The sequence below is a fragment of the Momordica charantia genome (genome assembly GCF_013281855.1).
Source record: "Momordica charantia cultivar OHB3-1 chromosome 5 unlocalized genomic scaffold, Mcharantia_2.0 BLBB01000005.1, whole genome shotgun sequence".
In the NCBI taxonomy this organism is placed as follows: Eukaryota; Viridiplantae; Streptophyta; class Magnoliopsida; order Cucurbitales; family Cucurbitaceae; genus Momordica; species Momordica charantia.
In genome coordinates, this window is record NW_028275163.1 from 22566056 (window position 1) to 22576952 (window position 10897).

General features: G+C 32.0%; 1 long non-coding RNA gene across 1 annotated transcript; it reads right to left on the reverse strand.

The window, feature by feature from the left end:
- Window positions 1–4244: 4244 nt before the first annotated feature.
- Window positions 4245–6341, reverse strand: LOC111014326 (uncharacterized). The gene is made up of 2 exons (XR_002601818.2): window positions 6133–6341; window positions 4245–4631 (listed from the first exon to the last, which is right to left on the reverse strand). It is a non-coding gene; the product is annotated as an uncharacterized LOC111014326 (long non-coding RNA).
- Between the last annotated feature and the right edge of the window lie 4556 nt (window positions 6342–10897).

Below are 10897 nucleotides of genomic sequence, written 5' to 3' on the forward strand. Positions count from 1 at the left end.
TCTAATGCCACGAGAGTATAGACACTCTCCTTCCATCCACTACTTGCCACGCATCATATTAAGTATTATATGGGTCCACCAACATTAAAACATTTTTATAAATGCAAAATCATAGTGTAAACAAATGGAGTACGACACTTTTCGTGAGATGGGTTACGCTTATCACATCGACACAACAGAGCAAGGATTACAAACGACTCGAGTTTTGAAATAAGTAGGGATTAGTGGGGTAATATTGGGGGAGAGAGAGAAGTGAAATAGGGATGATGATGATGTAAAAGGCTAAAGGGGAGGTTGGATCATAAATGGTGATGACAGAGATTTGCATGACGAGAGGAAGGGGAAGAAGAGGAAGAAAAAGAGGCATTGATGAACACTTACAACACTACCCATCATCATCATCATTAATTTGCAATTCTTACATTTTTGCTTATAATTACAATTATTCAACCACATCCCCTCGACTCAGTAATCCTAATCTTAATGCCCCTCTCTCTCCTCCTTTATTCAATTCAAATGACATATTGAACGAGTTAAATTTAAACTGAACGGGTCAAGATACTAAATTACGACCAAAATATCAGTAGTTTGAATTTTTAGTCTGTACTAAAAAAAGTAGTCTATAAATATGGAAGAAAGAGAGATGATGGATTATTTTGTGACGGAGAGGACCGAGGAGAAGGAGTTACAAAAATTGACTAATTGAGTTGGATTAGAAAGCATTTGATGTGAGTAAATCTTTTATTTTATTTAATTTCTTTTTCATAAAAATAAAAATTTTAAATTTTAAAAAAACCTCCCTCTAAGAAAGAAAAAAAATAACAAAATATTTCAAATAGTGACTATTGTGCTAGGTAATTCTCAATTAATTAGCCTTTAATATTTCAAAAATTTATAGATGTACATGCTGCTCAAATTTTTTGACGTTTAAAATTCAACTCGTCCAGGGGCAAAATTCGATCTACACACCATCAACAAAGTTTTTTTTTTCTTTTTCAAATGACATGTCCCAATAACATGTTTACATGTGTCTAAATATATCATTAGTCTACATTCTGAAGTTGAGGGGGGGCTCGAGCCCCCTCTGGACCCAACGTACATCCGTCCCTGATTTTAATGACACATCAACTTTCTGTTAGAAAAACTTCAAAATCGAACGGTGTCGGCCAAACATTAGTCTAGTTAAGTTTTAGACTCAAACTTTTCTTTGACATAATAGGAGGGGCCTCACTAGAATTACTTTGGGTTAATAAGGCAATTTTGAAAAATTGAGGGGAAAAGAAAGGGAGGGTTTAATATTGAGAGGAGATGGAATTACTGAAATGGCCCACAAGGTGGAAAAGGATGAAAAGGGGAAGGAAGGGGTAGAAGAGGGAATGGAAAAATGGGAGGGGCTTTTAATGGGCCACAAAAAGCCTTTTTTTTTTCTTTTTTTTTTTTTCTGAGGTCATTTATAATGATTTCACATAATAATAACAAAGCCCTGCATGGCTAATGATGATTTTTTACATTATTACAGTTTAGTAAGTGCATTGAACCCTACACGTGAGTTACCCTCTTCTTCTTTTTTTTTTTTTGAGGGGGACCACACGTGTGAATGGTTCTATTATAAAATTCTTTTTACTTTCACACGTACCGCATTTTTTTTTTTTTTTACTTTTTCAATTGGCTAGAAATATGCACTAAAAAGAAAGTTTCATTCTATATTCATTTAAGTGAGAGAATGTGGGAAAAGAAACTATTTCGTGGTGTGAAATGAACACAAAGATGATAGAAGATAAAAAGGATTTATGGGCGTTTTTAGTTGATTTGTAGGAATGAATTTTGCCACCTTTTGTTGGTTTAAATTAAGTTTATTTTATTATGGTGTTTGAATTTTGATATGCCTATTTAATTACTGAGCTTTTAAAAAATAATTATTGTGTTGACACGGATACATACTAAAATTACATATGATATGAGTGGGGTAAAATTGACGACAAAATGATAATAATAATCAAAATAGTTATTTCTTAAAAAGTTCAAAGACTAAAAAAACCATAGGAGTTAAAAACTTTTTTTTTTACAATAAAAAAAACTTAAATAAAAATTTAAATTGATTATAAGATGTCTTAACCTAGCTATACTTATATTGACATTTTTACCATTTTTTTTTTGAATTATGTTAAACTATTTCAAAGTTTCAAAATGATTTAAACTCAATCACAAAGCGAATCTAATGTCTTCTCAAGATTAAGTGGAGTTTCCTCCTAGGTGGTTCCAACAACTTTTATGATCTTCAATCCACTAAGTTTAGTTTGTCCATAGATTCTCCAAGAATAATCAAAGCAGCTAATTCCCATTTGCATCAAATTTTTTTTTTTTTTAGGATCCATCATTCATCTAAAATAATTTCAAACACCACTTTTGAGAGTATTTGGGTCACTAATGGTTTATGTAGTTCGAAACTAATAACTCTCAAGTCTCGAAGGTATATTAATCTCATAGACTAAGTAAATCTATGTTATATAAATTTAAACATACGAAACTTAGATTATAGATCCACTTAATGTTAGATGTAGAGGTGCATAATAGATCAACATAGACATCATGAATTGTCCTGTAATAAAACCTACTATTGATGATAGAAACAAAGACACGGGAAACGAATTACCTACTTTTAACGATCAAAACAAACCCTTTTGCATTATCGGGTTTAATTGTGTTCTTATTTCAGTATTCATGATTTATCCACTAGGTCTTTTTGGTTCTTTGCGCCTAGTTTTGGTATTGCTAAGTATATTTTTATTCAACCTCTTTTCCCATCACGTGTCAAGAACCAAATTTTAACTGGCAACACAAGGATTTTCATTTCCCTGCTTTACCAACTAAGCTATCCCGACCATTTCCAACGTATTATCACAATACACCTAGTTGATTGCATTGAGAAAATTATGTTCTTGCTGTTACAATCATAAGCGGGTGTGCGTGTATACATACATGTATAGACATACAAATCATAAGTTCATAAACCAATAAACTAAACAAACCCAAATTTTTATAACCTATTCCTCGCAATAATCCAAACGCAAATTATACGAATTGAAACTTTATAAAGTTAGGCTTATTAAAACACAAAATCCAACATCCCTTTTTAATGTTTATAATCTAATAGCTGCAAAAGCAAAGGATTAGATTAGCAAGCAAGTTTCCTAGTGTCGTCGAGATGAGATCAAGGTGGGGCATAATGAAGAGAGGGAAGTAAAACTCAAACCCTTTTTTCTTTTGCTTTATAGCCTTTTTATCAATAGTTAAACCCATTGCTTGGGTTCACTTTTTTGGTGTTTTAAACTTTTAATATTCCTGTTCAGATTTTGCAAATATTAGACAAGCATTATTGATTATTTATACTGATTACTAATGAATAAAATCCAACTTATTGTACCCAAAAAGATCTACTAGGAGAAAAAGTTTCTCACCAAAGTCTGACTACAATCAAGATCCTTCAGCTTGATTCCCTCGCAACCTCATCATCCTCTGTTTGGGGGGAAGAAAAACGACGAGATGAGTAAAAGGGTGACTCTTGCTTAACAAATTGAATCCCCCTCTATCAATTAGGGGCAAGATGCCACCAAAATAGAATCGTCCTCAGACAGAAACTCAATCGTGTTCATCTTTTACTCTCTTTTTTTTTTTTAATTAACCAGGAGTTGGAGCTTTGCTCCCCTATTACCTAGGGACATCTGCGCCCGTTCCAAGACCCAGGAGACATCAAGGATTTTTGGTATTAAGCTCGACAGAAAGTTTGAACTTAAGACCTCTAAGCCGGTATGACCAAGAGACCACAAACCCTTGCCAACTACCCCTTGAGGACTTGTTCATCTTTTACTTTCCTGACGACGAAGATATCCAAAAAAAAATCTACACCCATTTCTAACCAATAAGTTCTTAGCTAGCCAGCCTAACCCTCCAATAAGTTCTTAACTAGCCAGCCTAACCCTATAAGCATATTTTCTAAGCTCATGATATTGAAGAGGAAGGAAAGTCTTCTCACAAGATCATACTATTATAAAGAGGGCTTTACAAAAGATGTATGATTAAGGGAAAAGCAAAAGCCAATTTCTTTATCCAGTGACTAATAAGGCCAATAGATCTCTTTATCCGGGACAAATGAGGGGCCACCATTATTTGTTCACATTCATTTAATAGGTGGGCACAATTAATCAAATAATTTAACAGGAGTGTAGTTAACATCAGAGCCACAGTTTCAAAAACAAGAAAATGACATCAGTTTACTGAAGAAACATCGTCATGAATCCAATAGGATATTGCTTATATTTTAGGAGGCATAAAGAAGTGGCAAGGAGGATATCAATGATTGGCCATGGAAATATAATTTCAAGCTATTGATCAGTGGCATATTGACAGGCAAAGTGAAAATAATTGTGTTTGTTAACAAGATTCCACCTGGCAACAATGAGAATCTCGTTTGGCTTGTGAATGGGGGGCCGCAATGTTGTCGATGAGATGATCTGTGATTACAGCTTTCTCAACTTCATATGTCACGAATTTCAACTGTGAGTTCTTCTTTTACAGCCATAATCATTCACCATTGTCCTATGCAGCCAAATGCAAGCCATACTTGAACATACCTATAATACAAGTGAAGAGGGGAATAATTGAACCCACCGAGAACATGTAGAAAGGGGGGGAGTGCATAATGTCAAAGCTAAAATGATCAAGATCTCAAAATACAATACAAAAGAAGTTACCATACAGGTCCAATAGACTCGTTTATATATTTTGGCCACATGCAACTTTTTCAACAATGAAATGAAAAATGTTCTTCACATCATTAAACATGTAAGAGAATAGAAAATGAATTATTGCTACTGCCTCATATTGATTATGCTTGAAATATTGAGCCATGAACATATTTTCTAACCATGGGCAAAACAACATTAAATCAAAAAAGATGTACAGTAGCACTCCGATTTCTAAAGGCTTAAACAGAAAACTGAAAAGCAAGATAGGACCCGATAAGCCAAAGATAATAGAAGAATAAAATGAAAAATAATTCCTAGAGCTATTCAGAAAATCATCTGAGACCAAATAATTAAGTGTTCTTTTATGTTTGATTAAAATTGGCTAATTTACTAAACTCCTAATTAACAGACTAAAAACGAATTAACTGAATTGACTGCAAACATTCTGATTCAGCTCACGGGAATTTAAAGAAAACCCAAGTTCAACCATGTAGAAAATTGCAGTTTAAAGTTGAATACAATGTTGGACAAGAGGACATAACAAGTACCACTTTTGTTATCTAGAACAATGTTAATATTAATCAATAAAGAAATAGACGCGCTCGCACCTAAAAAAAACTTCCACAAGAGAAGGCTTGACATCCAAACTCTTTCTTCAAAGCATGTAATCCTGACCTTGTAAGCATCTTAAAATCGCATATTAGTAAAATAGTGCCTCTGCTTCCAAATCTAATTCCAAATGTGAGATTTCACAAGCTTAGTCTTTCAAGGACTTCTCTATTGTTTTACCATTTAGTTTTTCCAACTTATTATTACAGGAGATTACAAGATTCTTTCCCTAGTAGTTGAGGACTCACGGATCAAACAGAAAATGATGGATGAAAGCAAAAAATTAACACTACAATTGAAGACCATTGTCAAAATTAGTATCTTCCAGTGAAATGCAAACTCGATAAATCTTACTTCCTCCATCAACAAGTGTATTAAGCTAAATTTCGCCCACAAAAACCAACCGAAGGCAAAAAATTATCATCTATGAACTCAAAATGTCAGGCATTTGGACGCACAATGAACAAAAGGAACCCCTATGAACAGAAAATTTCTTAATAGGAGCAAAAGAAATTCCATCTTCTTGCTCGGGAACATAGCAGATGCTGCTTAAGCAGCCACGGACTCAAAACCACCAGATTTCGAAACATGGTTAGGAAATGCTTCTTCAGCTATTAATTTTGCAAAAATTCGATTAAACCTGAACTCAAATCAGGAGAATCGCATTCGCGAAAAGAAACAAAATCAAACGAGATTCAATCTGCAATGAATATTGTACGCAAATGCGATCAATAAAAAACGGGGTTTCGGAAGATGAAGAACACAGAATATCACTTACAGAGAGTATGAGGAAGCTGATGGGAGAAAGCCCTAGAACTCGGCCTTCCTTCCACTGTAAGGACCGAAACGACATTGATTTCCGACGTGCGGTGAACGGAGCCGATCAAAGCGGTACGTTTTGGATGAGGGGCATATTAGACCAAAAAAACTTATAGGTTTTGTTTTTGTTAAATTTTAGTTTTTTTTTTTTTTTAGAAATTTGTTAAATTTTAGTATTATTAGTAATCTAACCAACAAAAAAATAATAATAATCTAAATTTGTTTCAAAACTTGAGGTTAAATCAAGTCCAAATATCACGAGCGAGAATCTAGCTCAATGGGTTGAAAAATATATATTTCGATTCAGAGGTCATGAGTTCTAATCTCTCACCTCACATATTGTATTTAAAAAATAAAAATACCACGAGCTGATCATTTTATAGTGTCGTTATAGCTCGAGTAAATCATTTGAAAACTCATATTTCATCCTAATTATGGTTGGTTTAATATTTCTTAGCTCGAACATGGTAATATATATATTTTTAATTAAACATGTAGGGTGTAGATTTTAACTCACGACATTTTGGTTAGAGATAAGTGTCATAACTAATTGAGTTCAAGTTGGCATAGAGTAACATATCTTTTGTCTATCATTGTACTACAGAGTTTTATTTGGTAGACTTTTTTCCAACTCATGCCTTTTATCTTTTTCTAGAGTCTTGATCTATCACTATTACTAGAAGTACACATCACTCGTTCAATACAAATCTCGGACTAAATATGCATTACTCAATCATTGAAAGTAGCTTGGCCATAAATGGGTAAGTCATTTGAAGACGCGTGCCTCATTTTAACGATGATTAATTAAATATCTATTAGTTCGAACATGACAACATATCTCTTGTCTATCATTGATACCTATTTTAATTTTCTGACTCGGTATAAGGAAGCTCTATTTGGTAGACATTTGTCCAATCAATGACTCTATCTCCGAGAGTATCAATATATTACAACCATTTTAAATATACATTACTCATACGGCACAGACACTATATTAAGTCATCCTCTCACTTTTATCACTCACATCTAAGTATCATTACAATTTCAAAACTAAAAATTAAGGTTGATGTCATTATAATTAAATTTTAGTGTCTATATTTGATTTTTTTTTTTTAATTTATAGAGCCCTAGTGGGTTATGGGCCAAATATTGAGTGCAAGGGATCATGAAGGGTCAGGCCACTATTTTTGGGTCAACTTCACCCAATTTCTCACCCCTTCTATTCATATCAATTATCACATGATATTATAATTTTAATTATTATTAAACAATTAAAATTAATGAATCAAAATTAGGTGAGTACATCAAATGAAATTACTAAAATCTCCCCCAAAAATTAATTTGCTTATTTTTTTAATGTAAAATTAACTTTAAATTTAGAATAACTCTCAAATATATTCGAGCGTAACTTTAGTTAAAGCACTGATAATCTCTATAAAGTACCTATTATAAATGTTCGAGTCTACTATTCTCTAGAAGAGAGAAAAGTTTTGACTATTAATATAGGAGAGAAGATGGTAAAAGAGAATAAAAAGATCGACAAACATTATATTATTTCATAAAAATAAGCTTATATTAGTAAATCAATTGTTATAATCTTAAACATTAAATTTTGAATCAAAGGAGTATTTCAATTTAATGGTTAATAGTAATACCATCAATTAGTTAAATTTTTATTTTCTTGTGAAGATTTGTGACTAAGATGGTAGGAAAAGACTTTTTTCGTTAATTACTTAGTTTGAGCTTTGAGCATTTCTTACCTACTCGATATTTTGTAGTTAGTTTCGGAAATTGTCTTAGTTGGATTTAGACATTTTCGTGATATGATGTTAGGTGGTTTGCTAATTAAATTTGGTATGATTTACCGGCAATATTTTATTTAATTTTGAAGAGACATTAATTACAATACTCTAGAGTTTAAGTTTAAAGTAAAAATCGACTAACTATGGGTAAAAATGAATTTGGAAGGATTATAAAAATAATACGGTAATATTGTGTGTCGGTATGACATCACCGCATCAGAATTGTCCTAATTATGGGCCAATGGGCTGGGTTTTAGTATTGGGCCGAACTTATTATTTTTATGGATATATGAAGGTTTTGCTATATTTACACCATTCAAATAAAAAATCACCGAAAATAACACAATTTAAGAAAATGACTTTGACTTTTGAGTGTGGTTGACTTTAAGTTCTTTTTCATTTTACCCCTACATTTATGTTTAGACCGTCCAACCCTTTTTTTTTGGTTTTAGAATATCACATCATAAATATGGATTCATCGAACCATATAAAAATTAATTAAATAATTAAAATTTATAATATACTTGGACTCTTTTTATCTCTCCATATTTATATTATTATTTTCTTTCTTCGTTGCTAACACAAAATTGACGCTACATTAAATCCTAAAATCCATTGATATGAAATTTTTCTATAAATAAAATACGACTAAGAATAAACAACTTAAGACATATATTTCTTTAAAAAAAAAAACTTAACACATATCTCTATATTTTGACCCTTCTTCGTTCTTAAAGGTAAACGATGCATGACATGAAGGAAAATTTTATTTTGATTTTTTATTTGAGTCCCAAAAAAGAAAATGACCAAAACTCCACAGGCTCCATGGGTTACACAGTTCTTTTGTTTTTAGACCTTAATCTAAAGTGTTTGGGTGATACCCATATATTAAGGATCCCACGTTGAAAAGAAAAGAGACCTTAGAATGATTAAAATATGGACTACTCCTCCCATTGTCAGTTGATTTTGAAATGGAATTCCATAAATATTGATATGGTATCAGAGCTCAAAACGCTCAAAACGAGCCGTTGCCCTAAAAATGAGATCTGGCCAAGATCGATGAACCAAAAGAGCCACGATCTTGAGAGTTGAGATGAAACCCCAAATGAATATTGATAATCCATAGTTTAAAAAAATGTTACATTATAAATTAGAGTAAATTGATTCAAATCTATAGTCAATGACAGAAACATGAGTAAATTGATTCAAATCTATAGTCTATGACAGAAACATTTTAAACTACTGAAGAATAAATTATTAGTGGTGGATGTAGCGGCGAAGGGCCTTGGCCAGGGGGTGGTAATGGGGTCTCCGATCCAAAGGATTGAACAATGTGAAGAATAAGAGGGGAGAGAGAAAGTAGAGAGAGAAAAAAAATGAGTTTTTGTTTGGCAATGGAGATTTAGAGAGGAAGAAATAAAGAGGGTAATTTATGAGATTCTATGAATAATTGATTAAGGGTAAGTTTTGTAATAAATTTGATCGTTTTGTTTCATTTTTAGTACATTGTACAAATGATGTGGTAATAATTTTTGTAATTATATAAGTAATAGCGAAACTCATGGAACATTTACCATATTGGTTGTTTCAAATTTGACTCGATAATTTAATTTTAATGTTGGAATTTGAAGTGGAATTGTTTGGCGTTTTTATGAGTAATTGATTTAAGGGTGAGAGTTTTGTAATTAATTTGACGTTTTATTTATTTATTTATTGCATTGCACAAGCATGGGGCAATAATTTGGATAATTATATTATGTATTCATGGAACATTTACTATGTTGGTAGTTTTAAATTTGATTGTTTTTATTTATTAGAATAAACGTTTATTCATAATTATAGAAATGCGAAATTCAATAGTGGCATGGAAAATAACTATTTCGTCCCCAAATTTATATTGAAAATGATAAAAAAGAAAGAGCGAAAAATGATTAAAAAAATGTTTTTCTTGATCCTGACTTTTATAGTACATAGATTAGAGATGTTTTAAGTTTTAACTCGTGTTATAAGAAAAGACAATTTCAATATATAAGTTTCCTCATTTCTTGTATATCTTCGTTCACTTTTTACGTTTATTTTATTCTGTTAAATATACATTTCATTATTTATTTCAATCTCACTAATATAAGTTGCTTTATGGGTCATAGATTCAAAATTTCCTTCTCAAGTAATATAATATTCTAAAAAAATTAATCAAATAAAAGATTATGCTTATATGATTTTATTTATAGTTCAATGCATGGAGATATAGACTCGAACCTTCAACTTTTTAGTCAATTATATATGTCATTTATGCGCAATTCTAACTTAGTTTGTGTGCCACATCATCAGACGATACAGCATGAACTCTAACATGGACTTAGTTGGCAATTTGAAAACATAACCTTGCACTGGTGTGGTGCTCGACTACTATCTGAAGCTTAAGTTAGTACTTAGTCAAAGATGATGTTGAATTAAGCTTACTTAAATACAAGAGATTGCGTACTTTTACTAGGGCAAGACTCATCTTCATTAAGTGAATCTACCAACAATAGTCAGTAGTTTGGTGCTAGCAAAAATAACGTCTCACCAGCTATTAGCAAATTTCAAACTAATAGTAATTTTCTCTAGGTCAATCGAGTTGAGCTCGATTCTGAACCTGTTGACTCTTTCCTCTTTCTTAACGTACGGATCCAAGCTGAGACACATACACACATACATCAGTATACTGAAAAATGCCACGTATTAACGTTTGATTGGAACTTACTATCGGTATTTCAAAAAGAAGAGTTTAGATTTACCAAAATTTCATTAAAAAGATTCTTTTTTACGAGGACAATTAGGCCAAACAACCCTTAAACGCCACAACTTGTAGCTTAGGGATGTTTAAATATTTGCGTATGGGCAAAAATTTCTGAAATGGGAGTGGTTGACGTAGGGAAA